The 21,614-nt window shown below is 34.1% G+C and overlaps 1 non-coding gene across 1 annotated transcript; it reads right to left on the reverse strand.

Moving 5' to 3' along the window:
* Positions 1 to 11,747: 11,747 nt before the first annotated feature.
* TRNAL-CAA (transfer RNA leucine (anticodon CAA)) lies at positions 11,748 to 11,862 on the reverse strand. Its single transcript has 2 exons — positions 11,825 to 11,862; positions 11,748 to 11,792 (listed from the first exon to the last, which is right to left on the reverse strand). It is a non-coding gene; the product is annotated as a tRNA-Leu (tRNA).
* Between the last annotated feature and the right edge of the window lie 9,752 nt (positions 11,863 to 21,614).

The following is a 21,614-nucleotide window of genomic DNA, read 5'->3' on the forward strand; positions in this document are numbered from 1 at the left end:
TTAATGAAAAGAATTGTGATGATGCTGTTGATAATGATGACGATTACGACGACGAATTTTAAATACGGTAGATTCCCATTAAACACAAATGGAGTAAGTTATTATGTATATATATAAACTTTTGTTTTAAATATTTGATTATTTAGAACAGTGATGGGCAGATTTCTGCATTACATACATGCAATGTGCATACAAATGTCATGCACATGAAACCGGTTCTCAGCAAAAGCGGTACCATAACACGTGAGGAAGGATTAAGGCTGAGCGGGTTGTTAAATGCAAAAAAATATAAATAAATAAATAAATAAATAGATAAATAAATAAATAAATAAATAAATAAATAAATAAATAAATAAATAAATAAATAAATAAATAAATAAATAAATAAATAAATAAATAAGTAAATAAAGTAAAGAAACGATTCTTTGAAAAAGAAATGAGAACAGTAAGAAATTTTTTTTCTAAAATAATTTTTTCTAGTAAAGTAAGTTATAACATAACTTATTCATGATATATAGTACGATTAAATAAACTCACTTATATCCCAAGTTTATCATTACAAATACCATTCAGAATGTCTTCACGATCCACTCCAACATCTCCATCCTGACTAATAACGTATGTTTTATAAAGGAGTTCTAAATGGAATTTTCTAACAGTGGTAGGCCTAATAACTTTTCCGCTAACCAAACATTGTACCCCATTTTCTATCTCCGAAAATAAGTAATCACTTTTTCATGAAGGTTTCAATTGAGATCCTGGACGTCTTTTACTAGCCATCACTCATACGAACCATACTATAACTGGCTGTTCATATACATCATCGATTGATTACGTATTTAAGTTCGCTTTTTAAGTATTGTAATCGTTGATCGATTGCTGAATTTAGCGAGACAAGAAAGAGGTTAGACAATCTCCAGAACAATATACTCGAATGAAAGCAATGAATGCACACTGTGCAAATGCACATTTGAGGGGTCAGAGTGAACCAAGTCCTTCTGGAATAATTCTGAGAAATTGAGTCTTAAAGTTCCTGGCTCATGACATTCACTTTCCATAGGAAATGCTGCCCTCTGTGGAGTAACAAATGAGTTATGGACTTCGTTTGTTATGGCAATGAATAAATCTAAGTTTTCTTCATCCGAGATTGTTTTAATCCACAAACTGACCACTGGTGGACTTGGTCCGCTCTGGTTGTAAGCCCCTCATTTATGTCCATCTCTGAAATAGACAGGAGATTTCCACAGGAATTTTTACGGATACTGCTGTAGTTACTGTACCTCTTGGAAGGAAGAGATGAGAGCAATAAATTTCTACGGTTAAGTATACAGTCACTAAATTACCACAGAAAGAGACTTGGGGTGCTATTCATAGACATTTCGCTAGCCTGCGCTAAGAGCGCGCTAAACTAGCCCCGGTTATCGACTAATTACTTGTACAGGATTCATGTATCATGTCATGTCATGTCATGTCATGTCATATCATATAGCTAACAATGGTTTATGATACGAAAAACGTTAGTTCGCTGATCATCCACCGGAAGCACGCGCTAAGAATGTCTATGAATATGGCCCTTGGTGTTTCGCTAACAGTAAGTAGAATAAGAAACAAACTCCAGGTTAAGAATCGGGTCTCGTTGTAAGTATCCCTGATCGGTATGGCATAGTTGCGCCCCGCGATCAATTGGGAAACCTAGGCATGGCATAATTGCGCCCCGAAGAAATCAGGTAGCAGAAGGGACATGACATAGTTGCGCCCCGAAGAAATCAGGTAGCAGAATGGACATGGCATAGTTGCGCCCCGATGGGCATAGTACACACGAAAGTGATTGTCATAATATAAACAAATTACTTAAAAATATTACAGTGATAGCTGCATTGAAATCAGGTAGGCCTAGCATATGATCAATTTTGCTATTTAAAATAACACTTTTTTTATCGATCACACACAATAAATGAACTGCATTTTTTGTTTGTACATCGATATCTTAACCCTACGGTAGAGGGTTTCGAAAATTGAAACGTAGAACCATTGTGAATTATTAACTCTTTACCCTTTTCACTAAACTTAACATTCATTTTAAATTAACCTCACTATACGCCACAGACGGTGTGAAAATCACTAATAAAATGTCAAAGACTGCTAAGGCCCCATATTCCAACGGCTCACTCATTTGAATATGTCAGTTAATAAAGTACTGCCAACTACATGGTGTTCATTTTAACGGTAGGCTGGTGATAATCACTGCATAAACAGTAGAAAAACAGTTAATAAAGTTCTACGAACTTCATGGTGTTCATTTTAACGGTATCGATAATGAATATTAAATCGAACAAGAAATCAATAAGGTTGGTTGATTACGAGGCTCGAGTTTCCGTAGTGTCTTTTCCTCTATCTATTTCATCGGGGCGTAACTATGCCATGCCCCTTTTCTCTACCTGATGGGAACGGGGCGCAACTATGCCCACAAAACAGGGACCCTTTTTTATCTGCTGCATCTTATCTGACCGTGGGGCGCAACTATGCCCTGCCCTCCCTGATAGGCAACGGTTCATAGCCGTGGGCGAAACAAATAGAAAATTGTATCTGGCTGGCAAACCATCTTCAACTAATATACGTGTCTCATACTCCAGTCGGTACCATATGTTTTGATAGAATAAAATTATATGAAAGGTTAGAAAAATAGTGTAGTAATCGAAAATGATGGTAGAGAAAAATGTTCGAAGCTCAGAGAAGCGGCAAATCCGTGAAAATTCATGTTCCTATATTTTTTCTCAGTCTATTATTTATCAAAGCTGTATAAATTCCGTTGTTAACATGCTTCAGTGGATTTGGTGACAAAGAAATGGTATATTTTTGCGAGATAAGGCCAAGTATTTTCAGTGATACTATCTTATATTTGTCTTACAGTTGAGGAAGACCTCGTAAAAATTCCAATCGGGTAACCCTCCTAAGCTGTATTTGAATTACGATCGAGCTCAGCCTTGGATCAAGAGCACAGCTCTTTACCTCTGAGCTACCCGGTGGCTTTTGTCATTTTGTCCACCACAAGTCCTTCCAGTCAACGTCGAATGTCGAACCTGAATTTGCGTGTTAGTAAGTCGTCGATATATCACTGAACTGCCAAAGTAATATGTAAAGAACCTAGATGTAGAATAAAAACTTTTAAGTTTAAACAGAAGTAGACGATAATATCAACGACTACAAAAGTTCCAGAATATGCCTGAGGTAAAACCAGACAGATTTGGTTGAGAAAGCGACACCTATCTAAACTACAACCGATCCAAATAAGTTATCATAAATACTGAGTGTTTGCTGTATCAAGTTCGTGATAGGATTCGCGATTTATTTTCGATTCATGATCTTTAATTGGATCGTGTCCATCGATACTCACAATGAGTTTAGAAATGCGTTGAGAAAAATTACTTGCAGCTGACATTGTAACTTCTTGTGCAGGCTATACCAAAGACCTTGTGTTTCTTCCTGGAAAAATCCACTGCGACCGCTGAAAGGGCATGTTAACCAGAAGCGGATATGATTGCGAACTTTAACACAAGAATATTGTCTGTAAGCAGACACCGGCGTTTGTCATTACCTTGTCAAGTTTTACGCCCAGTCGATAATTTATATAATTCCGGACCGGAAATCTGAGGATACTTTAACTCTGAACTGACCACGGCTTAGAACATTTCAGTGGCGTACTAAACATAGTTGTTAGAAGGTAGTCCACTGCAGAATGTTTTCTACTTAAATAATACTGCATGTTTTCAAGAAAAGTAAATAAGCAAAAATAAATAAATCAGTCAATTAATGCTATACATAATACTACTACCATACTACCCTCATAAATAGGCCTAACCCTAGTAACTACATTTTTTTTTCAGATCTTTTATTATCTACCAGAGGTCAGACGTTTTCGCTCGAGCGCCAAGTAGTTCATAGCATAATCCGATAGGTAGCGCACATGCATGATGGGTAAAATTGTCACGAGCGATAAATCCTCGAACGATATAAGCCGAGCGTTAAACATTCGTTCTTGTTACAATGATGAACTGTGTAGTAACATCATAGATGTTTATCATTTCAAAACTTTGCAGTGTTTAACTAACTTCTCCATAGTACAACTACAAAACTTGCTTTAAAATGTAATATAAATATTGTAGGTAAATGTTCCCCCCCCCCACACAGGAGTGATTTTGTTTTTGCCACATCTGATAGATGTTATTGGATGTAAATGTAATTATTATAAACGGAGAACACAATCACGATAATGCAAGAACTGTATCAAGTTTTCTAGTAGTAGTAATAATAATAATAATAATAATAATAATAATAATAATAATAATAATAATAATCTCTAATAATTAGTGTATCAATCTTTGCGTCTGTAACAGTTGTGCAGCATGATTATTCGTTTTATTATATTTTCTGCGACGTTATCTCTGTACTAATATTGTTATTAATCTACTGCTATATCAATAATATTTTGTAAAACGTTTCTACATTGTCGCAGTATATAGGCGGAACATGTATGGACCTATCATATTATATATGTGGTAAATCGAATATTGAATAATTATTAATTAGCAATAATAACTATATATCGAAGTTTTTCATACTATTTTATTTATAACTTCATGTTCCTGTTTTGGTACGTTCCATTGACTGTTCCATTAAACGTTTGTCATAAACGCAGAAAATAAAGCCTTATTTTTACCGTGTGAGCAAAACATATGTGTATCTTATCTGTCGCCTTCCATACAAGATAAGACATGTCGGTGAGATGACCTTGTACTGTGCTTCTATTTATTACGAGCGTATCACGACCGATCGTATCTCACTCGAGGGTGAGACACTCGACCGAGTTCAAGCGAGCGATTTAACTCCAATGCAGCACTCTGCTATCTACATTGAAACCCACCAATTAATTCAGTGCGAACATACTTTCATAACTGTACATTGATTTTTAAGTTATCTATTATAAGAAAAGGAAAGCCCATATCCCCTTCATAGATTTCCTGTATAAAAAAATTGGTCTCATAACTTTTATGTACAATTCCTGTGTGAAAAACTCGGTCCCTCCGATGATGATGATGATGATGATGATGATGATGATTATGATATTAATAATAATAATAATAATAATAATAATAATAATAATAATAATAATAATAATAATCTGCCTGTCTAGCAATAGGCCTAATAGTCTGTTACGTTCTCGACAACTTCGAATTAGTCGACCCACAGATCATCTTTCTCTGGTGATGTACCGTAGCATCTGGTTTGGTATCCTGGAACGTTGTATTCTACTGACGTATTGTAACAAATTTTTCGGATCAAATTTCTGCACATTTAGAGGACCTAAAATTCTTTCAATTACGTATGATCATATAGAATGCTCTCTTAAATGGACTGAGTATATTGGTAATTAAATCAATGGATTTTCCAAAACACGCTACGAAATGTTTCACATAAAACAATTTTTATCTTGGTAAGAAATCAAAAACGAGAAAAATTGAATTAAACATTTTTTATGAAATATCTATAAAAGTAACTCCTTTAAATTAATGACGTTACTTACGGTTCATTCTATACAATAGATAGCTACTTTGAATAATTTCGAGGGAAAAATTGTTCCGGAGCCGGGTATCGATCCCGGGACCCGATACCCGGCTCCGGAACAATTTTTCCCTCGAAATTATTCAAATCAACTTTACAGGGAGTTATACCTGAAATCTTGATTTGCAGATAGCTACTTTGTTTTGTTCGTTCATGAGTAACAAACGGTTTTATGAAAAGTGACCCTACTTACTAATACCTGATATACAATTAAGTGATTTTCACTAAAATTAGAGGCTAAAGGAAAGTGCAAGACGGAGCCTGGCTGGTTACCGTGTTGGTCGCTCGTAAGCTAGCTGGTGGCTGGGCAGAAGGTTGGAGTGATGAGAACGAAGTTTGTTTGCGCCTGCCAGTCAGTGTAGCTGAACTTACTCTGCCACTTTATAAAAGTGCCAAGATAGAGTGTATTGGTCTTCAGGTTCTCCTAAACGTACCTTAGATATTTGGGTATTTTCAGTACGCAAATAACCACGTAAATAATTCCACTTTTCTGGAAAGCGTCATAATAAAACCCTTTCATTAAATCCCATATTGTTAATTCTGATACACATAGAGCATTGATAAAATAATATGTATTAATTGCCAAAAGGTCAGTACCGGCTAATTATATTGTTTCTAAAATCGTCACTTTCTGTAAAATATCAATTATTAATTTACAAATTTACATATTATTGGTATCCACTTCACACCACCTCATTCTAGTGCTGAGATCAAGAAAGCTTGAGGCTCTATCTCCATGTCCCCAAAGTGCCTTTATAGCATTGAAAGAGCTACCTTTACCTTTATTTGTATCCATTTCAGCTCCTACTTCACTTCACAATTTTACATTAGGCCTAAGATATGGCTTTGGTGGTCGGGTTGAGCCTGATTTCAAAATTTGTAAACATTGATTATCCTACCGAAAATTGTTTTTAGAATTTAAAGTCTTCAAAATACATCAAATTTATATCAATGCATTATTAAATTTGATATATAAAAATCACACATATTTCCGATCGTATACTCACAAATAAAACCAAAAGCATGAATACAATACGTTTGTTGAAACCGAAGTGTTTAACGAGCACTGCTTTCAACCAAAGTACTAATACCTGCCCTAGAATTTATAATAAATTAATAGAGAAATACACAAATTTATTTATTTCCAACAGTTTCAAATTGAAAAATGTATGTAATGAATTTGTTATGAGTAATGATTAATTTTTAGATGATATTATGTTGTAATTTATGCGTCTACATTTATCATGTATCGAATCCTATCCTGAGCGCGAGAACACTCTCTTTTAGGGGAGTGCTAGAATGTTACAATTTCTTTGTATTGTATTTTCATAACAATAGAAATTATTATTATTATTTGAAATTAATCTTTTCCAATCCATTGTACGCGTCGAAATGTCGAGCAGTAGGCGTTTAGCACGTGGGGAATTTCTACGAACGCATGCGCAGTAAAGACATTTAGGTGGCTGGTAGCTGGAAAAATGAGGTGATTCATTCTACGAACTGCCAACGGGCGAACAGGCTATGTAAGTCCAGAGTCCGTGGATATCCAGAGTACCGCAATCGTTTGAGCCGGCAAATGCCGACAAATCCGCCATTGTTAGTCCAGCGCGCGCTATGCAGTATACAGTTGTATAGGGAAAGAATGGAATTTAAATGCGAAAAAATGCAGTGCTGCTGTGTTCAGAACTGTTCACAGAGAACTGAAAAAAGAGTACATTTGTTTTGTCTGTGATAAGGTGAAAGAAATAAGGAAAAAGGAAAGAAGTGACTATAAATATAAAAAGGAACGATCCCCTACCTAAGCGAGCATACATTGTGAGATTAATGAATGACTGTATTTTGATATTTATTTTTTCAAAATTTGGGCCCCAAAATATTTTTATAAAACTAATCTAGAATTTAAGTTGTTTCAGCAATGATATTTCTAAGTAAAACAAATGAAAATCACGTACCAATTAGGATCAGTGTCAAATTTTTACCATCTTACCCCTTTCAAACCAAGCATTTCTGAATTTAATCCTATTTGCTATTTGCAAGAATGACATAATGTATTTGTGGAGTTCTGAATTCATTCTTGAGACAAGATTGTATTGTTTGGCTCGATTGGAAAATACAAAGACCGTAGAAACTAGAAACCCTATTAAGGTTAGACTGGTGTGAAATTTCAATTTTCTAAACTATTCTAGGTAGATCTATGAAATTTTGTACTTTTAATTTGTAATTTTAAATTGTGTAAATTTAGGTTTTCAAAAACTATGTTGGCCAGAATTTATGTCTACATACGTGTCAGAGCTTCAGAAACGAAACTTACTATACAATTTTCCTCTTTATTTTACTAAAAAAATAATTAAAAATATTTAATGCACTAAAAGTGTAAAAACAGAAAAAATTCAACTCGAGCGTAAAAAAATTAATATTAAAAAATACTTGTTCTGGCTGATATGCATATATATAATGAGGTAGTACATCTCACTTGACGATATGTGTCAGAGGAAGGACAATTGTTTGTAAGCATCTGAAGTCTGATTAGTGGAATATGTAGCTAATCGGCGAAGTATGCATTGGAGGAGGAAAGAAACTTGCCACCCTACCCCATTATCTCCTGGCCTAGTTGTCTCATGAGTGATGCCTTATTGGTGGTACTTATGAGGTTCAAACCTGTCTTCGGACAGTTGACTAAACAACAACAACAACAAAAATGAGTGTTAGGTATAATACTCATAGCAAGTTTTGTTAAGAACATATTCAAAAACCTCTACAAAAAATCATGCATGTAGTACAGAATCTGTAGAAAGAGTATTATTTTTAGAAATGCAAAATTTACAGAAAGTTAAAGTGGAGAAAATTGACTTCAAAAGTCTGGGATAATAATAATGAACCAGGTATCTGTCTTTTTTATTTTCTAGGCATTTTGAAACATATAGAACTACTGTAGCATATTATATACAAAACTTATCCTTATATACACTACCACGCAGTGCACACCTAACCTACACTAGTAAATAAAGATGACTAAAAAAAACTATGTAATCTTATGAAAACTATATAATAGATAAAGATTTACAAATCACTATGGACTGTAGACACTATTATAACACTAACAATAAAACTGTTAGAAACTTGCAAATATTTCTTGTATCACAAACAAAAACCAAGCATGGAAAACACGTTGTTATGGCTACTAGCAACAAGTGGAATTTTCCTTTAGACAAGAGTTGTGCTCTCCTTTGTAACTGAATATCTTTTAAAGGAAAGCAGCCTTTGAAGTAGGTCTAACACCTGTTGGATTCTATGAATAAATATTTCAAGAAGTCGAGAAGCTACACTGGCTCAATCGGAAATCTAATATAATACATAATGTATGAAATATAGCGTAATTTCCAAAATGGTCGCAGAATTTAGAATGGAGGTCGTGGACGGAGAATTTAAATTAACAGTCAGAACCCGCAGTCTTTTAAAAATGTGACCCTAAACAGCTGATAGACCGGTCGTATGGTCATGAAAATTGGCAGAGGGCATATTTAGATCATAAATGAATTTTTGAAGATAAAAACAAAGAAACGATTTTTTTTTACCAAAAATGACCAAATCTCACATCAGTGTATCCTTGGGGACATTATACTGAAATTACTAACTTCCATATTTTTAAAGCTAAACTCACAAAATGTTTATCACTAGTATATCTGGTTGATAATAACACATGTACAAAATTTCGTTTCTCTCTATGATAAGTGGTTTGCATTTTATTAATGACTTAATTCTATAGTGTATTGCTTAATGCAAGAAGTCCCTTGCGTCACAATTTATATTATTTTTCATTGATATTCACTTATAAGATTCTTTATATACATTGGAACAAACATTACTATTGGAATTTTGTGTACATCGAATGGGTAAATTACTAGGAATTTTTATGACTATTAATTTTTATATTTTTATAATAAAAATTCTAGTAATTTACTTATTAATTTTACAGCAAAACCTTATAGTAAGCTTTGATTCCATGTATGTAAGGATCCATATAAGTGAAAATCACTTAAGAATAATGTCAATTGTAGTGCAAGCGACTTTTTATATAATGCGGTTCAATATTTTGATAAAATAATTAATACAATGCAGACCACGTATCATAGGCGGATGCAATTTTGTACACTTGTCATTATTAAGCAGATATACCAGTGATCAAAATTTGGTGAATCTAGCTTCGTAAGTATGGTAGTTATTGATTTCACTGTTGTGAACTCTTAAAACTAATGAACTTCGAGAAATTTCAGTGTAGTGTCCCCTTATATGCGGAAGCCCGGAGAGTTTGCACGAGGAATGCAGTTGGAAATGTTTAGATTTATTGTTGTTTTATTTGCAACATTGTTGTTTTCATTTGTACTTGTAATTTATTAAGTTCATGCTGCTGTAATACCTATAACTGTGACGTTTATGAGGGAGTGTATTGAACACTTAAATGTATATTTATGCTGTAATAATTATTAAGTAAAGTTTTTATACATTAGCATGTTGACTGACAATAATGTTCTAAAATGTAAGAAGGTCCTTTAGAAGTTTTTCCCCTTCAAATTAAAAATATCTGAGTTTTACTTTAAATATTCCTATCCCACGCGTGTTGAAAAGGAATAACAATGGCGGCCGACTCAGTGATTGCGCTACTCTGGTATATCCACGGACTCTGTGTAAGTCTACCGACCAGGCCTCGTCTTGCACGTCACCATTGCTTAACGTTCGGACATTCCTTCTTACTATTTAATCAGTCAGGTTACCAACTACCAACCAGGCTCCGTCTTGTATGTACCGTAAGTCGTTGAGCATAGACGCTGTTTAGATGTGGAATATTTTTCAAGCAGAAGTAGACATATTTCTGCACAAATTAATAATTTCTCCGAAACGTAGGGGTCTGGAGACATTCTGGGCTGGTTACTTCATTTAATCTCTTCATCTTACTGAAGAAACGAAATTTAAAAACAAAAGTCATTTAGATAGATTTCGAGATTATGTCCACCTCGAGTTTCTTATTTCAAAAGATGATCTATTAATTTTTCCCATATTTTACGTGCATTATTTTGGATAAGTTGACTAAACTCACTTAATGGTGCAAAAGAAGTCACTGTATAAACACCCCATGCCACAAAACCACTGCTCGGGCTGTAAGTTAAGTTAATTTTAAACTAATATGCTTCAGAGCTATAAAGAGTACATTTATTTAAGCCCTATTGATGCTTCTGAAATCGTAGTTGTATTCCCGTGAATATTTCGAAATCAATTTCCTGCAACATCACCGATACTTTCTCTCAATTTTCTGTGCAATGCGAAAGTGAAAACGAATACTTTTTCTTCGAGGTACAATGAGAAATTAAGCCCTTTTTATACCAATAAATCATCTAGAATGTGTAGTTTACATCTAGGACACCTGATTTTATTCTAAATATGCCTACAATAAACAACTCTTTCCAACGACGTGTAAAAAATTGTTTTTTTTTTTTTTTTTTTCCTTTTTACGAAATTTCCTAAATCATCTGTTAAATTGTGTGTAATAAAAATGTTTGTTTTTGAGTTTATTGAAACATATAAAAGTAGTAATAATGATCAGGCCTTGTATGATGCTGATGACGTTATGGTAAATTTATAAGCAATGTATTTAAGCACACACAATTACAACTAATGTTAATAAGTCGGAATGTGTTAAAATATGAAGAATTTAAACTTATTTGGTAAGTCATTTGAACATGTCTATTTATTAATTATGTAGGTTGTTTTTCCTAAAATCAGCTTAAATAATTCTAAATTCATAAAACGCTTGTTACTACTAATTTTTTTTTTATTCAGTTTCACGCATATAAAACCAATAAATATACTACATTCATGCATTTTCCATGGAATGAATAATAATATTGAGATCTCTTATAAGTTTATATTGAAATATTTCGATCCACATTTACAGAAGTTTCATTTCCGACCTCTAAAATATTGTTCACTAAGGTTTGAATTATGGAATTCCTCTTATATCGCTATACGCTACTGCCTCATATTAAATCAATCTTCTCACTCTTTTATGTAAATTCTGATATTTTTAATGTCATTCAAGTCCATCTAAATCACTATTTAATAATTAAAAATTTTGTCAGAAGTGGGATTCGAACCCACGCCCTCAGAGAGGACCAGAATTCTAGACTCTACTACGTAGAGAAGGTACAACCTTGAGTCTGGCGCCTTAGACCGCTCGGCCATTCTGACGACGAGCTTTTTGTGCTAATATACAGTATTATCAAGACCTTTATTTGTCAATGTCACGTTGACGTCATCGGCCTCGTAAGTAATGTATGTCTAGCAACGAGTTATATACGTAACTCGTTGATATCAAGCAAGAACTGATTCCGACCACACGATAAGAATATCGCGATACACACACATCGTACTTAAATACGAGTAATGCTAAAAGATTACGTAACTGTCAGCAGCGTCGGAAGTATCTCAAATGAATCACATGTAAAAGACGTTGTACAAAAGTGGGAAACTGGGAAAAGAGAGCAAAATAAAAAGAAAGAAGTACCGTTAAGACCATTGTGTTGAATTCCGATAAGTTAATGTAGCCTGTAATATCAAATTATTTAATGAGTGTATTTCGTCAAATGACTTATCAATATTGAAACAATAACAAATAATAAATTACACCATATAAAATTTGTTAATGTTGCTCATCCCTTATTGTATGATTTAATTGCGTGTAATATAATAATTACCACAACTATTGTTAATTTATAAATGTTTTATCAGGTATGCATATCTAATTTATATATTTTAAATTCTGAACATGTCTGTACTGTAGGGTAAAGGTTGGTAATATTGTGATACGAGTAATATTGCGACAGTAATTTTTGAGAATCTATTACAATTTTACTGAGCGAGAGAAGAACCGGCTTTGTGCAGCAAATTGCCCACGAACATTCCCTTAATACGTTGCGTTGACGCAAAAAACCGATCTTCCTCTCGTTCAGTAAAATTGTAATAAATTCTCAAGAAGAACTATCACAATATTACTCATATCACGATATTACCAACCTTTGCCCTATATTGAGATATTTTATTAATGTCTGAAGATGCCAATTGATTGGCGAAAACGTTTGCAACATAGCATACATTATATGTAATATTAGCAAGTTTTATACGATGTAATTATTTGTTATTCTTTTCAATATTGATGTCATTTGACGGAAATACACACTCGTTAAATAATTTGATATTAAGAACGAAGTAGCTTTCAGAGAGATTAAAATATAGGAAATAACGAAGAAATGAAAGTATAATCTACTTTTAATATTAAGTAAGATTCCAGAGATTTACGAATTTAATAATAAGAAAAGAAACAACAAAAGACAAGCAGGAGAGAACAAAAATGGGACAATGAGAGAAAATTTTAAGTGCATATAGTAGCAATGTGTACGCAAGAGTTAAGAAAGAAGGGATGCATAAAATAAGTATTAAACGCAAATAATGGAAGGAAAGACGTGACGAAAATAAAGAGAACCAATACTAGAAAAAAGAAAGTAAATGGAAAGGGTACAACCTCGAAACATGGGAACGCAGCGAACTTTAGTGTAGCCAGCCTGTATGGGTTTGGAAATGAGCCTAGCTTCAGGGTTAGCGCAATACATACATACATACATACATACATACATACATACATACATACATACATAAATAGGACTTAAAAGCCAACATATTGGAAATTGTTTACAGACTCGTCAAAATTGAGGTTGAAATCAGAGGTCTGCATCGGACGTTTTCGCTCGAGCGCCAAGTAGTTCATAGCATAATCCGATAGGTAGCGCACATGCATGATGGGTAAAATTGTCACGAGCGATAAATACTCGAACGGTATAAGCCGAGCGTTAGACATTCGTTCTTGTTACAGTGATGAACTGTGTAGTAACATCATAGATGTTTATCATTTCAAAACTTTGCAGTGTTTAACTAACCTCTCCATAGTACAACTACAAAACTTGATTTAAAATGTAATATAAATGTTGTAGGTATTTTGTTTTTCACCATACAGGAGTGATTTTGTTTTTGCCACATCTGATAGATGTTACTGAATGTAAATGTAATTATTATAAACGGAGAACACAATCGCGATAATGCAAGAACTGTATCAAGTTTTCTAATAATAATAATAATAATAATAATAATAATAATAATAATAATAATAATAATAATAATAATAATAATCTCTAATAATTAGTGTATCAATCTTTGCGTCTGTAACAGTTGTGCAGCATGATTATTCGTTCTATTATATTTTCTGTGACGTTATCTCTGTAGGCCTACTAATATTGTTATTAATCTACTACTATATCAATAATAATTTGTAAAACGTTTCTACATTGTCGCAGTGTATTGGCGGAACACTATCATATTATATATGTGGTAAATCAAGTATTGAATAATTATTAATTAGCAATAATAACTGCATATCGAAGTTTTTCATGCTGTTTTATTTATAACGTCATGTTCCTGTTTTGACTGTTCCATTAAACGATTGTCATAAACGCAGAAAATAAAGCCTTATTTTCACCGTGTGAGCAAAACATATGTGTATCTTATCTGTCGCCTTCCATACAAGATAAGACATGTCGATCAGATGACCTTGTACTGTGCTTCTATTTATTACGAGCGTATCACGACCGATCGTATCTCACTCGAGGGTGCGACACTCGACCGAGTTCAAGCGAGCGATTTAACTCCAATGCAGCACTCTGGTTGAAATCTATGTTGCTTCCATAGGGAAAGTATAGGCCTAGAACCGTGTATTAACAATTGCCGTGAAGTATAAATAAAAAAAGTAATGGAACTACCATAACCACTTCGTATTTGTTTTGTTCCCGGTGTGTTACTGCTTTATTTTATTTTTATTGTGTAAAGAAATATATATTAATTAATTAATTTCGCTGAGAAATTATACTTTACGCTGTAATTCACTATATTTCAATTTTTAGGTGAATTATAAAGAATGTGTAGTGGAACTCCGCGAGATAATATAATAGTTTTATAGCAAATGCTGAAGAGTGACTAGAATAGAAATGCGAGGTAAACACTGAGAACTGCGCACTCACCAACACGCAATGCAGCTGAGCGTCTCTGCTGGGCCCTCCGTGAAGACCAACAACTTCCTGCGGCCAGAACATTGTTCGTACATTAGAGCCCAGCTGTTCCTCCCCTGTGTCTTGTAACCCTCTCCAGATGTAACACCTCATATTTCCGCAACTGTGGAACAAGGGTTGAGACCTGTGACACAAGGAACGGAGAAGACTGTAGGCTAAAGCGTTAGACGATCATTGTTTAACTCCAGGAGAATTCAGATGTCAGGTAATAATGTGTCAATGGTAATATCAGAAAATCGTCGTGGATGGAAACATGCATCTTTAGGAGATACTAGTGAACAAGTGGCAACCAATCTTCAAAACTTTCTACAAGGAATTGAAGTATGAAACAAAAAATGGAGAACACAAATAAGTCATCAATAGTAACATTCACATACCCGAAAAAAAAAGAAAAAAAAAACATTTCCACTATAATACCTCAACTGTTCACAAGTGCCGCAACGTGAAGAAATACGATATCTTGGACTCATTCTAGACAGTTCCTGACCTGGAATAAACACCTCCCTCACACCCTACAAAGATTAAAATACAGACTTGATCTACTGAAAGCAATACTTTCCAGCTCTTGTCTTTTCCTTTCCAACAAAGCTTAATATACATAATGCTTCTTACACCTATTTGGCTTTATGGATATTTATTATGGGGATCGGCTTCTGTAAGCCAAATCAAGCGTATTCGAACGTTCCAAAATCGGGCACTAAGAATAATCACTGGAGCACCATGGTATATTACAAATGAAACATTTCATTCAGATCTAGATATAGCCAAAGTGGAGACTAATTCATTCTTTCTATACACGGTTATACAGGGTGTTACAGGACCTCAACGACAAACTTTGAGGAATCATAGATGACACAGAGAGGGCCATTTTTTGTTAAAGAACATATGCTCGATGATATGTCCTTCATGAGTTATGCATATTTTTAGAAGCACATTCCGCATAACGTATATTGCATAAGTGTGCGCCTTAAATCCTTATCTCTGTTACACTGTTGTAATTTGCTATTGGTCTGTCTGGTGCATCTTCAATCCAACACAACACTGCCATGCATAGCAGAGTTGTATGATGAATGCTGCTAAGGTATCAAAAATTTAATGAGGTACTGTAACAGGGTATGTAATTTTAATAGCTTTGTAAATTGTCAGAACATGCATTGAAAATTAAATTTCATTTCTGTAAAAAAAATAGTGGACATCTAACTTTTGAATGAATAGTTCCTAAAGGACGTGTCATCGATCATGCAAAAAATAATCCTCTATATGTGACCAATCATTCCTCAAAGTTTGTCGGCGGGGTCCTGTTACACCTTGTATACAACATTGCCGACATACTGTAACAGTTTAATCAACCTGGTTCCTCGGAACCTGCCCTATTGCCGCTTCAAGAGGTAAAGGCACACTGATTTATTGATGCTTTGAGTAACGTTAATCAACGTCATCCACTTCTTAAGTTTCATATTATTGTAATATTTAAGCAAAATTGAAGTTCCAGTGTACAAAAATTGTCAAATAAGTAAAGTAAAAGTCAAGTCAAAACAAAACCAAAACAAAATAAATAAATAAATAAATAAATAAATAAATAAATAAATAAATAAATAAATAAATACATAATATAGGTTTAATAAAATGCTAATGGCTTGATGACAATTATTAATTTAAATTCTTATGTTCATTTATATCTTATTGTTAAACTAAACAAACCTCTAAAGTGTATTTTTTACTGCATATATTTTAATTTTTAGCGCATATTTTTTGCTGCATAGTTGCATGCATAGTTTCAGGTTTTTCAGTGCATAAAGTTCCGTGATCTAGTGATTTCTATAGTTCTTTCGACACCCCTGATCTGAATCATGGGAAAACGGCAGTTGGCCACCCTCGAAGACAAGCTCAGTCCTCGCGCTCCATTAGCGCAGCGACAAGAACCCGGAAAATCGGATAACTCAATGCGGGAGTCGAATAGAAAATAAGCGGTGCAATGTAATCTGAGAACAAACACATATTCAGTGACAGAATTATTATCATTTCGAACAGCCCGGATCTAGAATTTCGCAACGTACAATGAGCGAATGATAAGTGTTGTATGGAAAACCATGGTCTGTGTTCGTATCCGCCATAGTTTGGAAGCACCTAAGCACGGTATGTTATGAACTGAGTCCGGAAGTTCAGGCATTTATTTTGGATAAAACAGGAAGTCAAGTAGGCAATTAACATCCAGTAAATAGACAGTAAAGTAATAAAAAATAGACATTTAAAAATTACACAAGTAGACTGTAAAATCTCCAAAGTATTAATATAAAACAGACTACTTAAAACATCCCCGTATTACATTTCAGTACATAGTCTTACTTTTCTTGGTTACATACTATAGTAAGGGTCACATAAGAACAGTTCCTACCGTCTTGTCAATGTTGCCAATTGAGGAGCGTTTTTGCAAAAGTCGATAGATGCAGAAATTTTCGATAGTGAGTTACATATGGATATCGTATGTTTTCTGCCTCCGGAATCGATCTATGAAATCAGATTTACCAAAACTTGATTCATACCGTATGTAGAGACTACCAAACCTTCCAGGTTTTTTCAAAACTCGATAAATCCTGTCACTTAGTGTAATTTCTGTAAAATCTTGATTTCTGCATCTATCGACTTTTGCAAAAACGCTCCTCATTATTGTTACTAGATATCACACGATCCTTCGTACTAAATGACTTATTTACTTACTGTACTTTATGTTGAAAGATTATTCTAAATACTTCAATAATTTGTAACATATTTTCGTAGGCAAATTATACGAGATAGGGATCAACATGTCAAGTATTTTGTCCGGCAATACGAAATTCATTGGTTTGATTAAATAACTGATTCACGAGACCTAACCTAAAAATGTATTTTGTTTGACCACATGAAATTATTAGTAATAACTCCGAAAACTTACCTGACTATAGTCTTGAATTATAACCACAACACATAAAATAACTATTATGTATTAATATTGACATTAATTAATTATTAGTTTGTTCAAATTTCACTAGCTTCCAGAAACAGGCTCAGAAATCTAGTACAATTTCAATTTCATGGAACTCCAGTATCGACAAAATATTGCCTGATGGCCTTAACTACACCAGAATAAATAAATAAACAAATAAACATACCGGTACCAGTTACAAAATCACTACCATTTGTAGTATTTATCAGTATCGAAATTCGAAACGAAGTTGGAAAAAGAAAATTCAACCTGAAAACTATAAAATCACCACAATCCACTAGCATATGTAGTAATGGGGGAAGAATGTTAAGTTTCACCCTTAGGGTATGAAGTAAGCTGACCCGGACTATACAACAAGATGTTACTATGAAGATACAAACCCAAACAGCAATTTATGGCGATTGACAGTCCTGTTGAATGATTTAATTTATTAATGGGTGTAGGTATTGATGCCTGTGCGATTAAAAATGTTCAATACAAAAGTTTAGTTCAATATTTCTAGGCTTTTAGTGCTCAGACTAGAATAAAAATTTCCATGCTAATATAATCAATCATTATGAATTCAGTGGTATGAAATAAAACTAATTAGTTTCGTATCCAAGTGCAAAAGAAAGGCCCTAACTGATAACCCGTTTTCCCACTTTGCTAAGTTTACCTCTTTCTTCAGGTGCACATTATTTGCTACAAGCTTCACTCATATACCTTATTTTTTAAATTATCTAATAATGTAGGTATATTGTAAATTCTTAAGCAAAATTTAGTTAAATATTTCTCTTCTAGTGAAACAGAAAAAAATTGAACTTTGTTTAACTTTTTTTGCAATTTTTTTCTATGCTTATATTTATTTTCTCTCGTGTTATGTGTGTGATATTCTTAAACCCGTAGGTGTACTATGTAGAACAGAGGCTGCAGATATCACTGTAAAAATTTTCATGTAAATTGATTCAGTAGTTTCAGAGAAAAATGCACTTAAGTTTAAAAAATATCAACTGATGGAAAACTGCATTTAAAAAAGGAAGGATGTATGAATTACATGCACCACCAAACTTAAAGAGGCCATTTAAAGGGCTTATCTGCAGAAATACCCTCCACAATATTTATATTGTTTTAAAGAGCAAGTTTTGTACTTTTTCTAACGCAAAATAAAAAAAAATAGAATTTTTGACCCCTAATCACTACCCGGTTCCCTTAAACACTCGCGATTTTAGATTTAAATTTTGACAATATCTATTCCAGGATACATACACTAACCTGTGGTTGGGATAATTTGATTTTATAAGGACTTTAAAGCATGGTTTACTTCAATAATACACATTATACTCAAATTTCCCCATTTATGTGGTAAATTGAGTACAGTTAAACTTAGAGTTATTATTATAAGATGAGGTCAACATGCTTGAAACTGCAATAGAATCATTCTATAAGAGCACAGTGCTACCAAATAAAAAACTGACTGAAATATTTGATGAGTCTCTAAGCTTAGCTGGTTTTTGTACGCAAATTACCCCAACCCACCCTACATACTGCCACATCAGTCTTTGTATGCAGTGTTACCGTCCGCTCATCTCAATTTGTGCGGTATTGTAAAGAAGGATGGCGGTGAATTATTTGCGAATTCCTTACGGACTGTAGCTCCAAGGATCGCGAAGAGGAATCTAACCGCAGCGCGCCCCCTGTAATGTATGCAAGCCGTCTGACCAACTGCTTTGCATAAGCCGCGGTCAGACGACATTTCTCAGCATCTGCTTCCAGGCCGGTTCACCGTGGAGAGAGGCGCATAGCATTTACAAGCATTATCATTTTATCATCTTTATCAACGTTGTCATCATCTTCCTCATCACCATGAAATCACCGTCACCCTTCACAATATCATCGTTATCACCAATGATATTATTTAATTCATCATAGTTATCGATATCGGTCTTATATTCCTATCATTTTCATTATATCGTTATCACTATTATAACGTTCACTGATAATAAGCATTTAAGTAATCATCATATCACTTACATCACTACTATCAACATATCGCCAATAGCACCACTATATTATTGTTCTCCAACCAGGAGATTAGCCGTGAAAGGAATGTGCTCACTATTGCGTCATCTATTGGAGAGAAGTAGATAGATAATATTACCGTTATAACGTCAGTTTTAAAAACATGCGCTCTCCTGCATATGTTATTTCCTGTATGGAGGGATTAAAAGACCAGGAAATTAACCGTGATCTAATTTTGTAACTAGGCTTGTATAAATATGTGTATCAGTGTCATCGTTTGTGCTTTGAGAGTTAGCCAATGGAGATGCATGTACCCACGTATGTGACATTATGACATCTTATGACATCAACATTCATTCATAGCATTACCACGCTGCGTCTCATTCCCCTGAGACTTTCTCCTGGTTGGAGTACAGTAGATTGATCGTCACATCGCCATTATAAGCAATCGGTTGCCATCTCCTTCTCTATCAAAATATTAACACTATCTCATATCGCTATCAGCAAAATATTGTAATAATTTATTCCGGATTTAGTATTAGTATTAGCATTTGGGTGATTGAAAAAAATAAGATAATCAAGAGCTCTCACGGGTGACATATTTCCCCTCTTGTTCTAATTTTCCGCCAGGATCGCAGCAGCAGACCACAGCTTTATCATGCAGCCATTAGATGGCGCATATGTTGCGTAGACCCTCGCAATATCAGTTGTAAGATGGCTACGCGCATGGAAATATTGGCAAACGTGGAAGTGCGTAGTGTCATACTGTTTTTGCGTCTGAAAATCACCTCACCAGCAGAAATTCATCGTAAAATTGTTGAGGTGTACGGTGTGAATGCTATGTCATGGAAACGGTGCTTTCTGTGGGAGGTACTGGACCATCCTCCTTATAGCGCCGACCTGGAACCCAGTGCTTTCCATCTCAACTGGGTGTTAAGCGATTCAACACCGATACTGTCATTCAGTAAACCGTTATTAATGCCTTCGAACAAATATCTGGACAAGTATGGTGAATATGTTGAAAAGTAATGCGTACCAATGCTCTACTACTGTGCCCTATAAGCCTATCAGTAGCCTATATCTGCCAGTGAAATAAAGTTTTTCCATGAGAGGTCTTGTTACCTTACTTTTTGAAGTACTCGGTATATGCATTTGATAATTGAGTCTCGAAATTGAAGTATAAGGTCTGTTAAAAGCGTTGAAACTCCCACTTGGACTGATTACCTGACTGGTGTTTTGTGAGGTATTATTCCATGGTGAATTCTCGGCCTCGTCTCGCCGAATATCATCTTGTTTTCACTAAATCCATCGACTTAAACGGTCTAGTAGCTGACAGAGCGCACTTTAAATAAATAAATAAATAAATAAATAAATAAATAAATAAATAAATAAATAAATAAATAAATAAATAAATAAATAAATAAATAAATAAATAAATAAGTAAATAAATAAATACATAAGTACATAAATAATAAATAAATAAATGTTTATTTCCATCAACATTAATTTATTCAACAACGGCCTCCTATATTTTCGTTTCTACAAGTCTGTCATGACACTAACAATTACACATCGCAGCTACTCCCCAGTAAAATAATTATTCCGTATGTTGAAAACCACATAATACACTATTATCCTACATTTTTTTCCAACACTGTAGTTTTGGATTTTTTTATTGAAACAAGATGTGCTAATATACAAAGCAATTATATAAAATTATGCATCGACTTCTCAACCACCATTCCAAACAACTACGTAAGCTATTACGTATCTTGAAACAATATCAAACGTTATTAGAAGGAAATCACCCATTAAATAGAAAACAGAAGACAAACGAGTAGCGCCGC

Source organism: Periplaneta americana, chromosome 4 (assembly GCF_040183065.1).
Source record: "Periplaneta americana isolate PAMFEO1 chromosome 4, P.americana_PAMFEO1_priV1, whole genome shotgun sequence".
In the NCBI taxonomy this organism is placed as follows: Eukaryota; Metazoa; Arthropoda; class Insecta; order Blattodea; family Blattidae; genus Periplaneta; species Periplaneta americana.